Consider the following 19,065-nt stretch of genomic DNA (forward strand, 5'->3'; position numbering starts at 1 on the left):
CTTAAACCTGCAGACCAGAACTACTAGATTCCAGTTCTCTGGAAGTCCCAGGCCCCGATAGTTAGCTCCACCCCTTCTTCTAGTTTTTTGTGTGTGTGTAAAACACATGGATCAAGTCTACATGTGTTTTGGCATTGTTTGAAGGTGAACTTACTAGCAGTATGGAATACAAATACAGGTTACCACTTAACTATGGGGATACATTCTCCAATTCCCTGTTGTTATGCGATTAGGTCATTAGGCGAACATTCAGCCCAGTCTAGTGCCTTTGTTGTATAAACAGACACTCCCTACCAGACACTCTCTGGCTGAGCAGGCTACTGGAGGCTGATTGCCTCTTCTTTGTGTTAAGAGCCTCTTTGTTGTGTAAACAGACACCGCTGCAGGCTGAGGGAGACCTGATTGCCTCAGTAAGAGCCTCTTTGTTGTGCTTTGACCACGGTTGTATATGCGGTCTGTCATTAAGCAGAAGGTTGTTAAGCAGTGGACGCCTGTATAAGTCTGGAGCACAGAAAAGAAAAAAGATGATGAAAATGAGAAAAGCCCAGGCAAGTTTATTTCCCCTGGGCTTTGTTTCAAAGTCATCACATGGTCATGAGGAACATGGTGAAAGCCAGTCCTTGGATGCCCCTGCATTATTTGAAGAAGGAAAAGCACATGAGAAGGACTTTGCTGAGGTAGAAGAAAAGAAACACAGTAGCACATCTCATAGTAAGAGGGTGGTGGGTAGCACTACTCAGAGGGTGGTGGAAATGAGTGTGCTAGGGGTAAGATGGGCCCAATCAGGCATCTTGCCCTGAGACCTATGCCAGGTCTCAGCAGCCCCAGAAAATATGGTGACCATAGGTATGTCTGTAGCAGCAAAGATAGTTACGTCTACAAGTATAAGAATCCTGGCAGAGTGTCCGAGAGCCTCTGACTCAAAAACAGTAGCTATTGTTAAAAGTCAGGTTTTAGGAATACTTACCCAGCCACTGTGTTAGTCGAAGACAGGGGTGTCCAAACCCCGGCCCTGGGGCCACTTGCGGCCCTCAAGGCCTCTCAATGCAGCCTTCAGGGAGCCCCCAGTCTCCAATGAGCCTCTGGCCCTCTGCAGATTTGTTGGAGCCCGCACTGGCCTGATGCATCTGCTCTCAGCATGAGGGCGACTGTTTGACCTCTCGCATGAGCTGTGGGATGAGAGCTCCCTCCACTGCTTGCTGTTTCACTCTGTGATGCAGTAGTGGCAGCAAAGGAAAGGCCAGTCTTGCTTTGTGCAAGGTCTTTTACAGGCCTTGAGCTATTTCAAGAACTTCAATCATTCATATAAGTTTATCTTTAATATAGTCATTTATGTAAACGTAAATTTATTCAAATTTTAAATGTCAATTATTTATTTTTTTCCCTGGCCCCCAACACAGTGTCAGAGAGATGATGCGGCCCTCCTGCCAAAAACTTTGGACACCCCTGGTCTAAGATCATTGCAAACGGAAGCACTCATAGGAAATCAACTCAAAGGAAATCATTCAATCAAAGGAACCTCCAACAACATCTCACCATCTCTGAGGAGTGAATAAGACTTTTTTCCCCCCTTAGGACGAGTTTGAAAAAAAAAAATAACACTCTCATTTCAATGTTAATTGAAGGTGGGTTAATATCTAGTGGTGATATTTATTTCTGTGAAATGGGCATTTGATGAAAATCACTGGAAGGACAGGGGATGAAACTGCCTTGCCATTTTTATTTGAAAGTTACACAGGGATTTTTCTTGTGTTTTAATACCACAATAGTCCAAGTTTTCTGAACTCATTTCAAAATACTTCATTGTCATAGGAAAGTAGAAGGAAAATTGAAAAAATGTGGCACAGGGAACATAATTATTGCCCAATTATTGAAAATATTCAATAATTATTGAAAATATGAAAAAACATATTCCTTTACTGTCCTTCAGTAGGAAGCCCTCAACATTGTTGAGAATCTCTGTAGTCAATGCTAAATGCCACAAATAACAAACTAGGGCACTATGGCCATTGATATATTTTTATAGTATTTTATAATACTGTTGGGCTAGGGACAAACCCAGACATGTGGCTGCTTATAATTTAACCAAGGGTCAGTTCTTCCATTACAGGAATAACATGCTTGCCCATGTTCATGGAATGTTAATGTTTGAACACTAAACATCAATGGGAGAGACCCAGGGGAGGTAGTTACTCCATATGTCAGTGTTGCCAACTAGGTGAACAGGTACAAGAAAAAACCACGCTATCGGTCCCTACAAACTTCAAGCATTGTTAGAAAGGCATGGAAGGGACAATGTGGACATGACAACCACACTGCTTTTCTAACACAGGGCTTGGTCCTTAAGAACATAAGAGCATAAGAAGAGCCCTGCTGGATCAGGCCAAAGGCCCATCTAGTCTAGTTTCCTGTATCTCACAGTAGCCCACCAAATGCTTAAGGAAGCACACAAGACAACAGACACAACCTGCTTCCCGGTGCCCTCCCCTGCATCTGGCAATCAGAGGCAGCCTGCCTCTAAAACCAAGAGCTTGCACATACCTACTATGACTTGTAACCCGTAATGGACTTTTCCTCCAGAAATTTGTCCAATCTCCTCTTAAAGGTATCCAGGCAAGATGCCATCACTACTTCCTGTGGCAAAGAGTTCCACAAACTAATTATTATTTTTTTTTTGTATTGGCAACCTTCAGTCTCGAAAGACTATGGTATCGCGCTCTGAAAGGTGGTTCTGGCACAGCGTCTAGTGTGGCTGAAAAGGCCGATTCGGGAGTGACAATCCCTTCCACACCGGGAGCAAGTGCAGTCTGTCCCTGGTCTGTCTCCCTGGCTATGGGCCTTCCTTCTTTGCCTCTTAGCCTCAGACTGTTAGCAAAGTGTCTCTTCAAACTGGGAAAGGCCATGCTGCACAGCCTGCCTCCAAGCGGGCCGCTCAGAGGCCAGGGTTTCCCACTTGTTGAGGTCCATCCCTAAGGCCTTCAGATCCCTCTTGCAGATGTCCTTGTATCGCAGCTGTGGTCTACCTGTAGGGCGCTTTCCTTGCACGAGTTCTCCATAGAGGAGATCCTTTGGGATCCGGCCATCATCCATTCTCACAACATGACCGAGCCAACGCAGGCGTCTCTGTTTCAGCAGTGAATACATGCTAGGGATTCCAGCACGTTCCAGGACTGTGTTGTTTGGAACTTTGTCCTGCCAGGTGATGCTGAGGATGCATCGGAGGCAGCGCATGTGGAAAGCGCTCAGTTTCCTCTCCTGTTGTGAGCGAAGAGTCCATGACTCGCTGCAGTACAGAAGTGTACTCAGGACGCAAGCTCTGTAGACCTGGATCTTGGTATGTTCCGTCAGCTTCTTGTTGGACCAGACTCTCTTTGTGAGTCTGGAAAACGTGGTAGCTGCTTTACCGATGCGCTTGTTTAGCTCGGTATCGAGAGAAAGAGTGTCGGAGATCGTTGAGCCAAGGTACACAAAGTCATGAACAACCTCCATTTCATGCTCAGAGATTGTAATGCAGGGAGGTGAGTCCACATCCTGAACCATGACCTGTGTTTTCTTCAGGCTGATTGTCAGTCCAAAATCTTGGCAGGCCTTGCTAAAACGATCCATGAGCTGCTGGAGATCTTTGGCAGAGTGGGTAGTGACAGCTGCATCGTCGGCAAAGAGGAAGTCACGCAGACATTTCAGCTGGACTTTGGATTTTGCTCTCAGTCTAGAGAGGTTGAAGAGCTTTCCGTCTGATCTGGTCCGGAGATAGATGCCTTCTGTTGCAGTTCCAAAGGCCTGCTTCAGCAGGACAGCGAAGAAAATCCCAAACAAGGTTGGCACAAGAACACAGCCCTGCTTCACTCCGCTTCGGATGTCAAAAGAGTCTGATGTGGAGCCATCGAAGACAACAGTGCCCTTCATGTCCTTGTGGAAAGATCTGATGATGCTGAGGAGCCTGGGTGGACATCCGATCTTGGGGAGAATCTTGAAGAGGCCGTCTCTGCTGACCAGGTCGAAAGCCTTTGTGAGATCTATGAAGGCTATAAAGAGTGGCTGTCGTTGTTCCCTGCATTTCTCCTGCAGTTGTCCTTACATGTGCTACTCAGAATAGCTGGCAGACATAAACTGTACATTGATCTGGAAAGCACCCATTTCTGAATGTGTGCTTGTCCTTCTCAACTGCACTGTGAACAGCTCCTTGGGTCATTGGGGGTCCCTTACTGAAATTTTGATAGCCCGCTTCACATACTATAGCAGAAAGAAGCAGAAAGAAGCAGAAAGACCAAAGAACAGCAGGTTACTCTCACTTCTCTCCTCACTAGTGTGGTGTAATATATGAACTAGCTTTCCCAACAACATAAGCTCTGTTTGTCATTAAACTATTCCTTCATTTTTGCCAGTAGAATTCTTCTAATTTACCTTAGTGTGTGTGTTCACACAACAGCTGCTATTTCTATATAATTTATTCCTTGTTAATTAACACTATTTTTATGACTCTGAAGGAGTTCAGAGTTCATCACTTCCCCAACAGTAACTTATGGAACCTTAAAACTAACATCTTTGAACAGAACTTTTCTTTATTACTGAATTTTATACAGATAGTTGTTTTGTGTCTGTTATATTGTACCAAAAACTTTATGCTTGCCTGAGTAGTGTCATTATACAGGGGTGTCCAAACATTTTGGCAGGAGGGCCACATCATCTCTCTGACACTGTGTTGGGGGCTGGGGGGAAAAAGAATTAATTTACATTTAAAATTTGAATAAATTTACATAAATGAATTTATTAGAGATGGAAGTTATATGAATGAATGAAGGTCTTGCAGTAGCTCAAGGCCTATAAAAAGCCTTGTACAAAGCAAGACCAGCCTTTCCTTTGCTGCCATTGCTGCATCACAGATGTGAAACAGCAAGTAGCAGAGGGAACCCTCATCTCACAGCTCAGGTGAAAGGTCGAACAGTCGTCCTCATGCTGAAAGCAGTTGCATCAAGCCAGCATGGGCTCCTGCAAGTCTCCGGAGGGCCAGAGGCTCATTAGATACTGGGGGCTCCCTGCGGGCCTGATTGGGAGCCTCCAAGGGCCGCAAGTGGCCCCCGGTTCAGGGTTTGGGCACCGCTGTTATAGTAGAAGGCATTTGGATGCAGGGAAGGCTAGAGGGCTTCTTCTTTCTGAGTGCTATGCTATACCACTTCTAAATGTCAGCATTGTTACAGCCCAATCCTAACTAAACTTCCTCCCTGGTGCTGCTGCACCAGTGGAGTGCACACTGTATTCTGTCGGGGAGGCCTGGAGGCCTCCTTGTGGTAAAGGAATATTTGTTCCTTTACCTTGGGACAAGGCTCCTCCGCTGCCCCAATGGTTCTCCTCAGATCTGTGCCACCTAGTTTGTTGGTCCAAGTTTGAGAAGAGGAATGGAAACAGGATCCTGTTGTATGCGAATGCTACCGGGATCCATTCCATCCGCCTCCCATTCCACCTCCTCCTGCTTCTCGCCTTCTAGACATTACCCCAGCACCCCCAAAATAACAACAGAGGCTATGTCTTTGGAATTTAATGGGCAACTTTATTGATGATTACCAGGAAGAGGGCCTTCTCGGTGGTGGCCCCCGAACAGTGGAATACCCTCCCCTTAGAACTGAGAACTGCTCCCTCATTGCTAACGTTTCAGCGTGGACTGAATACCTTTTTATTTCAAAAAGCTTTTAATTGTTGACAGGCTGGCTGGTGTTCTTGCTTTTTATATGAAAATCCATGGGGTTTGTTTTTAAATTTTTTAATTATTGTAAATTGTTTTTAATGATTGTTTTTCATGTTGTACTTTTAAATTGTTTGTTAGCCACCTTGTGTGCCCGTTGGGCAAAAAGGCGGGATATAAATTAATAAAATAATAAAAATAATGTTACCAATAATTCTGCAAGGGGGCAAACTGAGGGTAAGCCCAAAACCCTCCCAAAAGTGCAGGGTGCTAAGTGGGGGAAATGGCCCTAGCCATCTTAGAGCCCAATCCTATGCATGTCTACTCAGAAGTAAGTCCCATTAGAGTCAATGGGGCTTACTCCCAGGAAAGTGTGGATAGGATTGGGCCATTAGTCTCCCAGACTCGTAAGGCTTTCCCCTGTTCCTTCCCCTTCCATCCCATTCCTCTTACTGCCCACCCATTGTGCTGGCTTATCTGCTTTTCTGCTAGTAACCAGCAGCAGACCTCCAACACCACCGCCATTTGTGGTGGCAGTTCCAGAATGGCTGAAGGGTGCAACATATGAACATTTATGACAGCAGAACTGCTGTCCCACTGTTGTAAAGCCAAGTTAGGATTAGGCTGCTAGTCTTAACAGTGTCTGTGAGAGATCACCACAGTTGAACACCCACAATTCAAGAAAACTAGCCGGATTAACATCAGTGGTATTGTAGCCATCCATCATGCTAGCCTAGTAATTGTTGCTCAGAGTCCAAGTCCTGTGAGATGAGATATCTCATTGCCCCCAATCCTATGTGATGCCCAGGACAAAAATAGCACCATTGGGGTGGGGGGGTTACTTCTCAAAAACGAGGACCATCGTAGAAAGGAATTTAAGAGGGAAGCTTAGCTTAGAAGCGAATGCATGCACTTTCAAAAGTCAAAAGGTCAAGTCTTTCCAGAACACATGGAGATAATTTAAAACCACAATAATGGAATTCAGTGATCACATATACCAGAAAGTAACAGCCTAATCCTCTGCAAAGAAAGTGCAGTGGAATTCGCAACACGCACTTCCAGTGTGATGGCAGGAGGTCTGGCTCAGTTGGCTGGCTCAGTTGGCCGCCTTGTATGCCTGAAGATCTTAGGCTGCCAGTTCGAAACAACCGGATGTACCCGAGAACTGAAGACATGCTGATATACTGATGAGCTGACCCTCGGTGGCAGAGAGGAGTTGCCGTCAAGTGGAGTGTGGGAGGCGAAGGGCCAGAGAGAGGCCAGACCGGGAAGGAATCCAGCTGGAACGAGGAGTTCTATGAAAGACTAGAACTATTCAATTGTAAAAATCCCTACGGGGGTTTAGAACAGCCTGCCTATGTAAACCGCCTTGGATTAAAGTCTGAGGAGAAATCTGATGACCAAAGAAAGGCGGTATATAAATACCTGTATAAATGGCAGACTGACCGGTGCACTTAGTGTGTATCTCCTGTTGGAATTGCTAATATGTACTGAAGAGGACTTCTTGTTTGGTCTTTCTATCTTGCTCAGTGCCTTTTAATGACTATTTGGTTCATTTCTTACTCATTTTCCTGACTTTTGTGCCAGGTTGCCCTCGAAAATGCCTTTGAAAAAAGATAAGCTCACCACCATTTCTTCAGCTTCTTCCTTCCCCACTACCAGACAGATGTCTGCTGCTGCTTCTGCAGTTTCACTTTCAGCAATAGCACTGGCTGAGGATGTCAACAAGTTAGGTAAACTTTTGGAACTTATGGAATTTGCAACATGGAGTTGCACTAGCAATATTGCTGATGCAGAACTGAGTTGCCCCACAGCAGTTTCTGGGGCTTGCCCCAGAGCAAAGGGACAAATGTCCCTTACCCCAAGAAGACTTCCGGTAGCAGGAAATTCCTCCCAGGATTCAGTGGAAGCCCCACCAGCACCTCTGCATCTCTGTGCAAGGATTTAGGTTGGCTAGTAGGAAGGGCACTACCAGGTTCAAGAGATGGAATCAAAGAAGTCATAATAGGTAAAGAGGCTTCCTTCAGAAAATGGAAGTCTTGCCTCATTGAGGAAATCACAAAGGAACACAAGCTCTGACAAAATAAATGTAAGCAGACATGAAGAGTGCAAAAAAAAAAGAGATGAGGAGCATATGGCTAGAAATAGCAAGGCAAACCAAAATTATTTTTTCAAATATACGAAAAGCAGGAAAGCAGTCAGGGATGCTGTTGGACTATTAAATGATGAGGAAATAAAGGGGAAGCTTAGGAAAAGGAGACTACAGAGAAGCTGAACAAATTGTATGCATCTGTCTTCACTACTGAAGCTGTATGGCAGATTTCGATGCCTGAACTGACCTTCTCAAGAATGAAGTCTGATAAACTGAAGGCACAATCCTAACCAATTTTCCAGCACTGAGGTAAGGGCAATGCAGCTCTAAGGTAAAGGGCCACCCAACTGCAGGAGGTAAGGACTACCCAACTGCCACCCAAATGGAGGATTCAGCACACATGACATTGGCACAGCTATGCCAGTGCAGGAAAGTTGGTTTGTTGCAAGGTTGAAGGAAGCAACTCAGAATGACTCAGTATTCAGGAGTGAAGGTTCACAAGCTTTTCTTTGAATTGATACACTTGGTCCACGGGACTCATGTCACAAAGCATGGACCCGGTTTGATGGTATCCAGAACCCTTATACAATTCTTGGCCCTTTGTCCTCAAATCTAGACTTCCCATTGGCTGAAATTTTACATCAGAAATGGGGCTAACTCCTAATAGGATACAGATACCATTTACATAAAAGATGGAAAATAAGTGGGCAATAAGTGGGCAAAACCATTGATTGGCTCTGATTTACATACATGTGGGGTTTCACCTTAAAACTTAGCCAAAATTACACAATTCCCAAAAGTTTTCAAAGACCAATAGGGTTTGCTATAGTACCATCTATCCAGTGTTGGATCTTATTCACATCCATCAATCCAATTAAAATTACTTTGACAGGTCTTCTTACTAACATCATTAAAGAAGCAGGTGTGAAGACTTCATCTTGGCAGAACTTCATACCTACACTCATCCCTCATTAGGGTAGCCGTGTTCGAGCAGCCTATCTGATCTCTTCTGCATTCCATAACAGTTACACTGTAAGATTGTCTGCAAAACTGAGGCTTCTTTTATTAAGAGGTTCAAAAGTTTTCTGAAATCAAACATTTTGGTTTCTATAGCTTAATTCTATATAACTATTGTGACCCTTTTTCCTTGGGTACAGTTTGCCATCAAGGGATCACTTGGTTTCCATATGTATGCTTTTGCTCTAAAAGCATAAGAGTGTAGTTACAGAGTTTTCCTGGTGGACACAGGTGTGTTTTAACTTCTACCAGTACATTTCCAACCTGATACTGTTATTTAAGCTAAATTCCACAGCCTTTGAGGCCCCAAAATCCCAGCTTCAGTCAGACTAACCTTATTGCTTTTAATAAAATCAAGCAACTCTTTACCAGTGTGTGTATGCTAGTGTATACTGTAGTATTACTGGGTTATCCAGTGGCTTCACAGTCTAGGGTCAAAGGTCACCTTGCCTCAGGTTAGGATTTCGGACTGAGTCACTGAATCTGATGAAGTGACTAGAGATAATGTTCTACAATATATTGACAAATTAAAATAACTAAGTCTAGATAGCATCCACCCAAGAGTTCTGAAGGAACTCAGGTATGAAATTGTAGATCTTCTAACAAAAATATGTTGCCTATCCTTTAGATTGGCCTCCATGCCAGCAGACTGGAAAATTAGGAAGCATCTAGATCAGTGGTCTTCAAACCATGGACTGCTGCACATTGAAAAACTGTCCCTGTTGCAAACGGAGCTTACCATTCCTCTTGGCAGCCTTTTATCTGTCCCTCCGATCTCCCCAGAACCACATGCCAGGCATTTGTGTCTGCCTGGAAATCTGGGCGCAGAGCCTGCTGGGGCAATGAGCAGTGAAAATGGCTGCCTGGCCCGAGGTTCTGAGGAGATAGGAGGGACAATCACATGGATGCTGAGTGGAATGGTAAGCTCTGTTCACATGGGGGATGGCAGAAGAGAGCTATCAAAATGTTTACTGGGTGAGGCACCTCCCTTATGAGGAAAGGCTACAGCGTTTGGGGTTCTTTAGAAAAAAGGCATCTGAGAGGGGGCATGACTGAGACATACAGAATTATGCAGGGGTTGGGTAGAGTGCATAGAAGGATGTTCTTTTCCCTCTCACCCAACACCAGAACCAGGAGACAGCCACTAAAATTGAGTGTCAGGAGAGTTAGGACAGATAAAAGAAAATATTTATTTACCCAGCGTTAGTATGTGGAATTCCGTGCCACAGGATGTGGTGATGGCATCTGGAGTAGATGCCTTTAAAAGCGAACTGGACAGGTTTCTCGAAGAAAAGTACATCACAAGTTCCAAACTGTGATGGGTTTTTACAACTTCCTGGTTTGAGATGTAGGATACCTCAGAATGCCAGGTGCAAGAGAACAGGATGGCAACAGGACGCAAGAATCTTCTTTTGTTGTGTGCTTCCTGAGGCATTTGGTAGGCCACTGTGAGATAAAGGAAGCTGGACTAGATGGGCCTTTGGCCTGATCCAGCAGGGCTCTTCTTATGTTCTTATGAATACAATAATACAAAAAAAGTAAAATCAGAACAAATCCACAAATGCATAATTGTGCATTTAGGAGCACAGATTTTGAAATAGATGGACGGAGACAACCAGAGAAAGGGATGGAAATGGAATACTGTTGTGATTTTGTCACAAGTCAGGACAGTTAACAGAACACAACGCAGGCTTTTGCAGATACAAAAGATTTACTTTTTACTTCTTCAAGTATCTACAATGTAGGCAACTGGATAGAAAGGCAAATCAAATGGAAAGGAACACTGAAAATGTAGTGTAGGCAGATCTTGAGGAATGTGAAGGTACCTGTCAACCAACATGACAAACAAAGCAGTAATTCTGGAAGGTTCCAGAATTAACTCAGAAAAAACTGACACGCATGATGTTTTCTGTTTGTGAAATAGAAATGATTCTCTTACTCACGTGCTGTCTTCAGTTAAAATAAGCTCACCTGAACTGAGATTCGCATGTGTTTATATTTCAGCTTTAGAAGGTCCTTATGTGCCATCTACTTACTTGGAAGAATGAAGGAGTAGACCCATAGATTAACATTTGTAAACTGTAAGCACAAAATGAACATGTCATTTATTTTTTGATCATTATTTTCAACTTGCGAATGCTTCTGGAAAAGCCTGTTTGTGTCCTCACATATGTCTGTTTGTAAGGAAAACAGTGATGTTACATTTGGTTAAGTAACTTATTTTAAGTGTGGCCATTCTGGTATGTACAGTGCCTTTAAAAGGGGATTGGACAAGTTTCTGGAGGAAAAATCCATTACGGGTTACAAGCCATGATGTGTATGTGCAACCTCCTGATTTTAGAAATGGGCTATGTCAGAATGCCATTGCAAGGGAGGGCACCAGGATGAGGTCTCTTGTTATCTAGTGTGCTCCCTGGGGCATTTGGTGGGCCACTGTGAGATACAGGAAGCTGGACTAGATGGGCCTATGACCTGATCCAGTGGGGCTGTTCTTATGTTCTTATAGCAAATTATTATTGCTTGCTAGGCTCCAGTTAACCTGCATTTAATGGATTTAAAACCCAAGAGCAGCTTTCCAGTAAATTCAAACAATATAAGAGATTTGTTGGAGCCCGCACTGGCTTGATGCATCTGCTCTCAGCATGAGGGCAACTGTTTGACCTCTCGCATGAGCTGTGGGATGATAGCACTGCTTGCTGTTTCACTCTGTGATGCAGTAGTGGCAGCAAAGGAAAGGCCAGTCTTGCTTTGTGCAAGGTCTTTTACAGGCCTTGAGCTATTTCAAGAACTTCAATCATTCATATAAGTTCATCTTTAATATAGTCATTTATGTAAACGTATGTAAATTTATTCAAATTTTAAATGTAAATTATTTTTTTCCCCCGGCCCCCGACACAGTGAGATGATGCGGCCCTCCTGCCGAAAACTTTGGACACCCCTGGCATAGATTAATGATTTATGGTTCCAAGAAAGCTATTTTCCCTAGTAGATATAGGACAAATGTATACATGTATTGTCATGTGTGCACCTGGTCAAGAAGCTATAATGTCACTGATGATTGCATGTGAGAAGGTAAGGCTGCTTTCTTTGATTAGCCACATATCCCCAGAATTGAGGGGAGATTTTGATACAAGGATAATTTACTTCTTTGATACATCATATTCACAGCCTAATATACATTTCCTCTGTTTAAAATAAACAAGTGTGGTGATAGGGGGTTGGAGTTGGCAAGCCCTGATATTGGTGCCTTCCCTTTTTGCCTAATCTGTCCTTGTGCAAGAGTCAAAATCAATTGGCTCTGCTGCCACCATGAGAACAAAGTCAGAGAAATACTGTTATCCAAAGCCTTCTTCACATTTACTTGGATAATTTCTAAAAAAATGTAACTCATAGCATGTGGCCCAGAACTGAGAAGGACTGAGCCCAGGCTCTTATTCAGCTTAACCAACCACTGAGAGGTAAAGAACTACAAGGTTAAAAATAGTGTTTTAAAAATACAAGGGGAGATCACTGGTTACTACAAGGAGGAAAGAATAAAACAAGCAGGCTTGAGAAATGATGTGAGCACTGGTAGTGCTCAAATATGGATCTTAGCAAAACTACAAGCCAGTGACTTACAGGCCAAGTTGGAAAGCAAACGTAATTCCCTAACATGTCTAAATTTCACTGTTCCCTAACTCTATAAATACCAAGATGTATAGTGGGCCCTCAGTATCCGCAGGGGATCCATTCCAGTACCCACCCACATTGGTATAATTTTTCATTCATTCATTGGCATCCTTCAGTCTTGGGCGACTATGGTATCGTGCTCTGAAAAGTGGTTCTGGAACATCGTCTAGTGTGGCTGAAAAGGCCGATTCGGGAGTGACAATCCCTTCCACACTGGGAGCAAATTTATTCTGTCCCTGGTGTGTCTCCCTGGCTACAGGCCTTCCTTCTTTGCCTCTTTGCCTCAGTCTGTTGGCCAAGTGTCTCTTCAAACTAGAAGAGGCCATGCTGCACAGCCTGCCTCCAAGCGGGCCGCTCAGAGGCCAGGGTTTCCCACCTGTTGAGGCCCATTCCTAAGGCCTTCAGATCCCTCTTGCAGATGTACTTGTATTGCAGCAGTGGTCTACCTGTAGGGCGCTTTCCCTGCACAAGTTCTCCATAGAGGAGATCCTTTGGGATCCGGCCATCACCATTCTCACGACATGTCCAAGCCAACGTAGGCGTCTCTGTTTCAGCAGTGCATACATGCTAGGGATTCCAGCTCATTCCAGGACTGTGTTGTTTGGAACTTTGTCCTGCCAGGTGATACCGAGGATGCGTCGGAGGCAGCACATGTGGAAAGCGTTCAGTTTCCTCTCCTGTTGTGAGCGAAGAGTCCATGACTCGCTGCAGTACAGAAGTGTACTCACGATGCAAGCTCTGTAGACCTGGAACTTGGTCCAGATAATTTTACAGATAATGAAATCCACTGTGGGGCCCGCACCAGCAAACTGGAAGTGCCTTTTAGAAGCATCTGGGAAGCTTCTGAGGCTTGGGGAGATCCCGTGCCACCTCCCCACATCTCAAAAGACCTCCCAGTCACAACTGGAAGGCACTTCTGGTTGTGTCCAGGAGGTCTTCTGAGGCTTTCCATCTTCGGGCTCCGCATCTGTGGATATTCAAATCTGTGGATGCCAAGCCTGAAAATAAGGAGGGCCCACTGTAGTTGAAAAGTCCATCATACCTCTTGGATCCTCAGGATGTGGGCAAGACCTTGAAAACACACAGAAGCAATCTCTGAAGGAGTCAAGCTAAAATACACCCAATCAACTCTGAGCTTGCCCTGAAGAAACCTTGGATTAATGTCATCACTGGTAGATCTGATTAAATAACTTAAGACCACCAAGGCATCTCTGTGTGCCACCTAACCTGATTAGGTGGGCTTGAATGACTGATGGGTTAAATGAACAATTGACAGATCTGTGCAAGGGCTATTGTCCTTAGTGGACCCAGGTGAAGAAAATTGCAAATCCACAGAAGAACCTGCCTTCTTGTCAAGTGGACTTTCTGCAAAGGTACTGGTTTCAGAGTGTCACAGGGAAGCCTCTTTCGTTGTGAACTTTATGCTAAGGATTTCCTTAAGGAAGTAGATGGGAGGAAAAATAAAAGGATCAAGGAAAGTTTCATCATCACACCAGGAAATCTGTTAGAATTCATGGACTTTAAAATGGATTTAAAGTCCTTTCAAAAGAACCAGAGACTGAATAGTTATTATTTAAAACATTTTTTAAAGCACCCTAACAAGTATGCACCTGTCCACAAACCTACATACATTTCTCATGTTAAATACGAGATCAGATTTGTGCGCTCCTGTTCCAACCCTTATGCCTGACCTCGCAGCTGGCTAGCTACCAGCTTGAGTGGCCCTCCAGCTAAGAACCACTAATTACAGCCTGGCATCTGTCATCCAAAGAAATTACACCCTGTGGGCTCTTAAGGGTTGAGTACATCACATAGCACTGTCTACCAGGACTGCACTAAAAGTAACATGAGAGATCCATGTTTTGTTTTTGTTTTTTTTTAAATTAATTACTCCCATCTACCTAGCCTGAAGATCAGAGAAGTGGTGCTCTGATCGGTGTCCTGGAAGCTTCTTTTAGCAAAGCAAAGGGAGGGGGAGATTGGTACATCTGTCACCCTCCTCTATCTCAGAGTTAACAGTAGCTTCTACGAGAAGCATTCAGACTTCAAAAATGACAAGGGAGGAAAATAGTTAAAACTCTTTTCTGACAGAGCCACTTCTCTGATCCTCAACATAGCTCCATGGGACTGATAAAAAAATAAAAACACAAGACAGATCTTCATCCTAATCCCATATCTCCTGTGACACATCTAGTTTGGCCCACAATGTGTATTTCATAACAATGCAACTTTTAACTCCCTGTCCTCCCATAAAACACTTTTCAGTGCTAAATTCATTGACAACATCCACCTCAGAGATCCTGTCTTTTTCAGTCTCAGATGTTGAAATCTGTTTTAAAATTTATGCCAGTTTCCAGTAAAGCTGCTGTTTTGCAGTCAACCGTTTACAGACTTTTGCAAAGAGGATTTAAAAAATGACAGATATGCATCGATTCATATTCAACAAGAGCCTGTAAGTCTTGCCCTTTCAACTCTAAAAACACTCCACTTTTTAGAAGTGCAAATGTACACCAACTTTCCCCAGTGTTGAAATCTGAATTGGTTTGTAACCTCTGTCCAGACTCCAATCTGCCATATTATTTGGGGGGGGGGGTAGATATTGCAGAAGACAGACTTTCACAAAGTCAATACAATTGGGTGTTACTTCAAGTCCAAATACTCTTTACATAGCCATTCTACTTGGTAGCACAGAAGGGGGCTGCATCAGAGTGTTGGATCCTGTTGCCTATGGCAACAGATAACTGCAGCAAGAGCTCACCAGTAAACAATCATGCTAGGCACTCTGTTATTGTATGAGTAACTAGTAACAAAAAAGAGATTTGCAAAGAGCACTTTAAATAAATAACGTAATTAAATTTAATATGGGTATTTCAGCAGCTACAGAGGCAGGAACACACAATGTGACTTTTAAAAGTTTGCTAATAGATTAGCAACGGATGCTAACAAAATGACAATTTTTAAAATCTACCACTATTCTTCCTCATCTTTCCTTCAGAGCGTAGAATCTGACTGACATGTTGATATAATCATAGTGGAAAAGGTGCTGTTTATCTATCACAGGATATGGGTAATGTCTATTTTGAAGGCAAAAGACTTTTATTTATAATGCATATTATTTTCATTATTGTAATTTATGATTTTCGAAGCATCTCACTTAAGAAACTGTTATAAAGTATTGGGGGCCCAATCCTACAATGCAACCACAATGCAGCCCTGAGGTAAGGGAACAAATGTTCTGTGACTTGAGGAGGCCTCCGTGGCTGCCCTGCCCCAGGATGTAGCTCACATCCCATTGGCATGGCTGCATCAGCACTGGAAAGTTGGACAGAACAGAGTTTCATTCCTTCAACCTTCTTTCTTTCTATGATTTCAATGTTAATGTAGTCAGCATATTTTCTTTTAGCTAGCTCTTGTGTTGGTTGCACAATATGGCAGGAATCAGAGACTTTCCCTGTCCTAGTGCATAATAGGAGTCACATGTTGGCATCCTTCAGTCTCGGAAGACTATGGTATCGCACTCTGAATGGTGGTTCTGGAACAGAGTATCCTCTCCAGTGTGCGAAGTCTGGGTAAAGTAGATATGGAGGATAGACTGTTTCCCATGCAGCAAATCCCCCCTCTCCACGTCGCTGAAATGGTCCAATGGAAAGGCAGAGGCCAATACGGTTGGTTCCAGCAGTGTCACAGGAGTTGCCAGAACGTGACTGTGTTCAGCCATGAACTGCCTCAGGGACTCTGGCTCCGGATTTTGCCTCGAGGTTGACTCCTGAAGCCTTTTCCATAACTGGATGTAGCCACAAGGCAGTGGAGGTTTGGGATCAGAGTTTTCCTTCTCTCAGATGAGCTGCCTTCCCAGGCTGACGAGTCCCATCTACCTGGTGGCTGTTTAGTCGCCTCTTACGACAAGTACAGCCAAACTGAGGGCCTATTCTTATCCCCAGCCCCCAGAGGAAATAATAGGAGTGCATAATAATAATAGGAAATAATAGGAGTGCATAATCTACTTCTAGTATCAAAAACCTTAGGACAATAGTGCTTTATGAAAAGAAGGTAAATTCATTCATGCACTGAAAAGCATGGAAACGATAAGTTAAGGTGACTACCTTAACTTCTTCATTATGTAAATAGTAAACACATTTTAATGTCCCACATATTGAGCCCACTTGCAACTTAACCTCCATTTTCTCCACATTTCATCCACATTTTCTCCTCTTTCAGTCCCAATCAAAACTGGGAAATTCTTATATAGGGCTTATAGTGAAATGAATGGTTCCCCAGGTCACCTGATTCCTCCTAGATGGTTGGCTGCAGTTTACTTTCTGGTCACTCTCAGGGGACGTACCTGTGGAAGCATAACTAGGGTGGAGCCTGAAGGGGCCTGCTCTGAGCACTGCACTAAGGGGGTGCAAAGCCGGTAGCACCTGTCCCTCCAGGAAGAACCTGGAAGTGACATCAAGATGTCACGTGACACTGTGATATCACTGCCCCAGGTGCCAGGGCATACACCTGTGCATGCCTACACTATGCAGGTAGCACCAAGGCTCAGGACAGCCAAGCCCTGAGTGTGCAAAGAGTAGCGCACCTGAGCTCTGCGGCCAGATTTTCAGATTCAAGACTCCTGACACCTTATGCAGAGTTAGTTTCCCCTTCCCAAACAAGGAGAAAAAAAAATAAGCTGCCCTGGAAAACTTTTTACTCTATTATTTCCTGCTCTCCTTTACCCCACAACAAAAGAACATATAAACAAAAAAAAACTAGAAATCCCACCTCTAGATATTGGGACTATAACTGCAACCAACTCTAAATGTGGGGGAATCTGTCCTCTCACTCTGTAGTGTTCAAGATGGGAGCTGGGTGTACATCCTGCTACATAGACCAGCATGAGCTTCTCACTCACCTACTTGAACAATCAGTGGTACGCAGGATGGGAGCTGCCATCTTAGTTTCTCCTCCTTGAAACTCCCTGCCTCTGTAGGACTGTAGCACTTAATGTCAGGGCTAGCAATGTAGCATAGGGAAAGCAGGTTACCACCCCCTCCTCAGTGACATCAGTCAGGTTGAGATAACTATCACCATCATCACACCAACATCACTTTCCTCCCCCTAGTGATTGCTTTAGTTGTGATGGCACAATTTACAAAGTTAATAAGAGCAATTTTAATAAAAATTTGCACCCAGACAGCCCGTGTGGTAGCATTTGATCGAGTCCCCTCATGTAAAGACTCAATTCCTCACTTCCCCTCATGGCCTCACATGAAAAAGTTGTTTTAATCAAACTAGTTCCCTGGATATGACGGTCACCACCATTTCAAAACAAAAATCTGAGGGTGACATTTTGTGAACATGTACTGCCTTGCCCTAAATAGTAGGTTGTGCTGTGCGTGACCCATAACTAACAGTCATTTCAGACACAATTCTCTCTTGACTCAGGTTTCTACCAATGAGAATGTGGCCTTTAAGTTCTGGAAAAAAAAAGTCTTAATAGTGCATGTGCTGTGCTGGAATTGGAGGCTTTTTTGAGGCAAATGCAAGCTCTACTAGCTGATTAGACTGGAGTAATTAACTTTTTCATGTGAGACCATACAACACCATTTAAAATATGCAGAAGGCAAATGAGCAGTCTAAGGAGAAATGAAGAAATATCAAGAATGGCACTCTGACTTAATGGGAATTGTAATGTGCCTATTTCCCTTCCAGAAGGCAGTCAGGTATTTCATTCATCTCATTTGGTAGGAATGCTGCCTACTGAGGAGCAATTACGGCCCAAGAACTAGCCCTATAAAAATGACCACGATGCCTTCTGTGTGAGAACTGCGTCTCTTTACAAGCTGAATTAGATTTGGCATTTGTCCGACATACCAAAATCTGAAAACTTCATTAGAGCTGAAGTTCACACTGTGTTTCTATGCTTCTGTAATATTTGCTGAGCCTTATGCCTTCTAGTTTTTATTATTATTTTTTTTAAAATTTTAAGTCTCTTCTATCAAACTGCTGTTCAAGTCACATGAATAGGACCACTAAAAAGAAGTGGTAACCCTGTCATTGACTGGGTCTGGCTGTGATGCTTAAATGTACTTATATGTTACCAAAATTGTGGAGCTAACCAGGAACTAGATAACAACTAAGGGCGCAATCCTAACCCGCTTTCCAGCACCGATGTAAGGGCAATGCAGCTTCGAGGTAAGGGTACAAACATTCCCTTACTTTGAGAAGACTTCTGTGAGTGCCAACCAACTGCAGAATGCAACACACGTTCCTTTGGCACCGCTGTGCCAGTGCTGGAAAGTTGGTTAGGATTTGGACCTAAGTTTGTTACATTATATTTTGATGGACTGAGGTCGTTTTTTTATGCATTAAACAAAATAATAATGTTTCCATGCTTTAGTTGATATCCCTTCTGAGTTTTCATTGTTGCCACTTCTGATGTGTCCTAAACTGCACACAGGATCTCATGAAGGTCTGACTGATGTTTTATTTTAAACTATGGTTGTCATAAAGTTTGTGCCTAGAACCTTTTTCAAACTACTGCAGTTACCAGAATTTGTGAGGTGTGCACAAATTCCAGCAGAGATGACAGTGTATACACTGCCTGTGTCATTTCTCCAGT

The sequence above is a fragment of the Tiliqua scincoides genome, chromosome 1, assembly GCF_035046505.1.
Source record: "Tiliqua scincoides isolate rTilSci1 chromosome 1, rTilSci1.hap2, whole genome shotgun sequence".
Lineage (NCBI taxonomy): Eukaryota > Metazoa > Chordata > Lepidosauria > Squamata > Scincidae > Tiliqua > Tiliqua scincoides.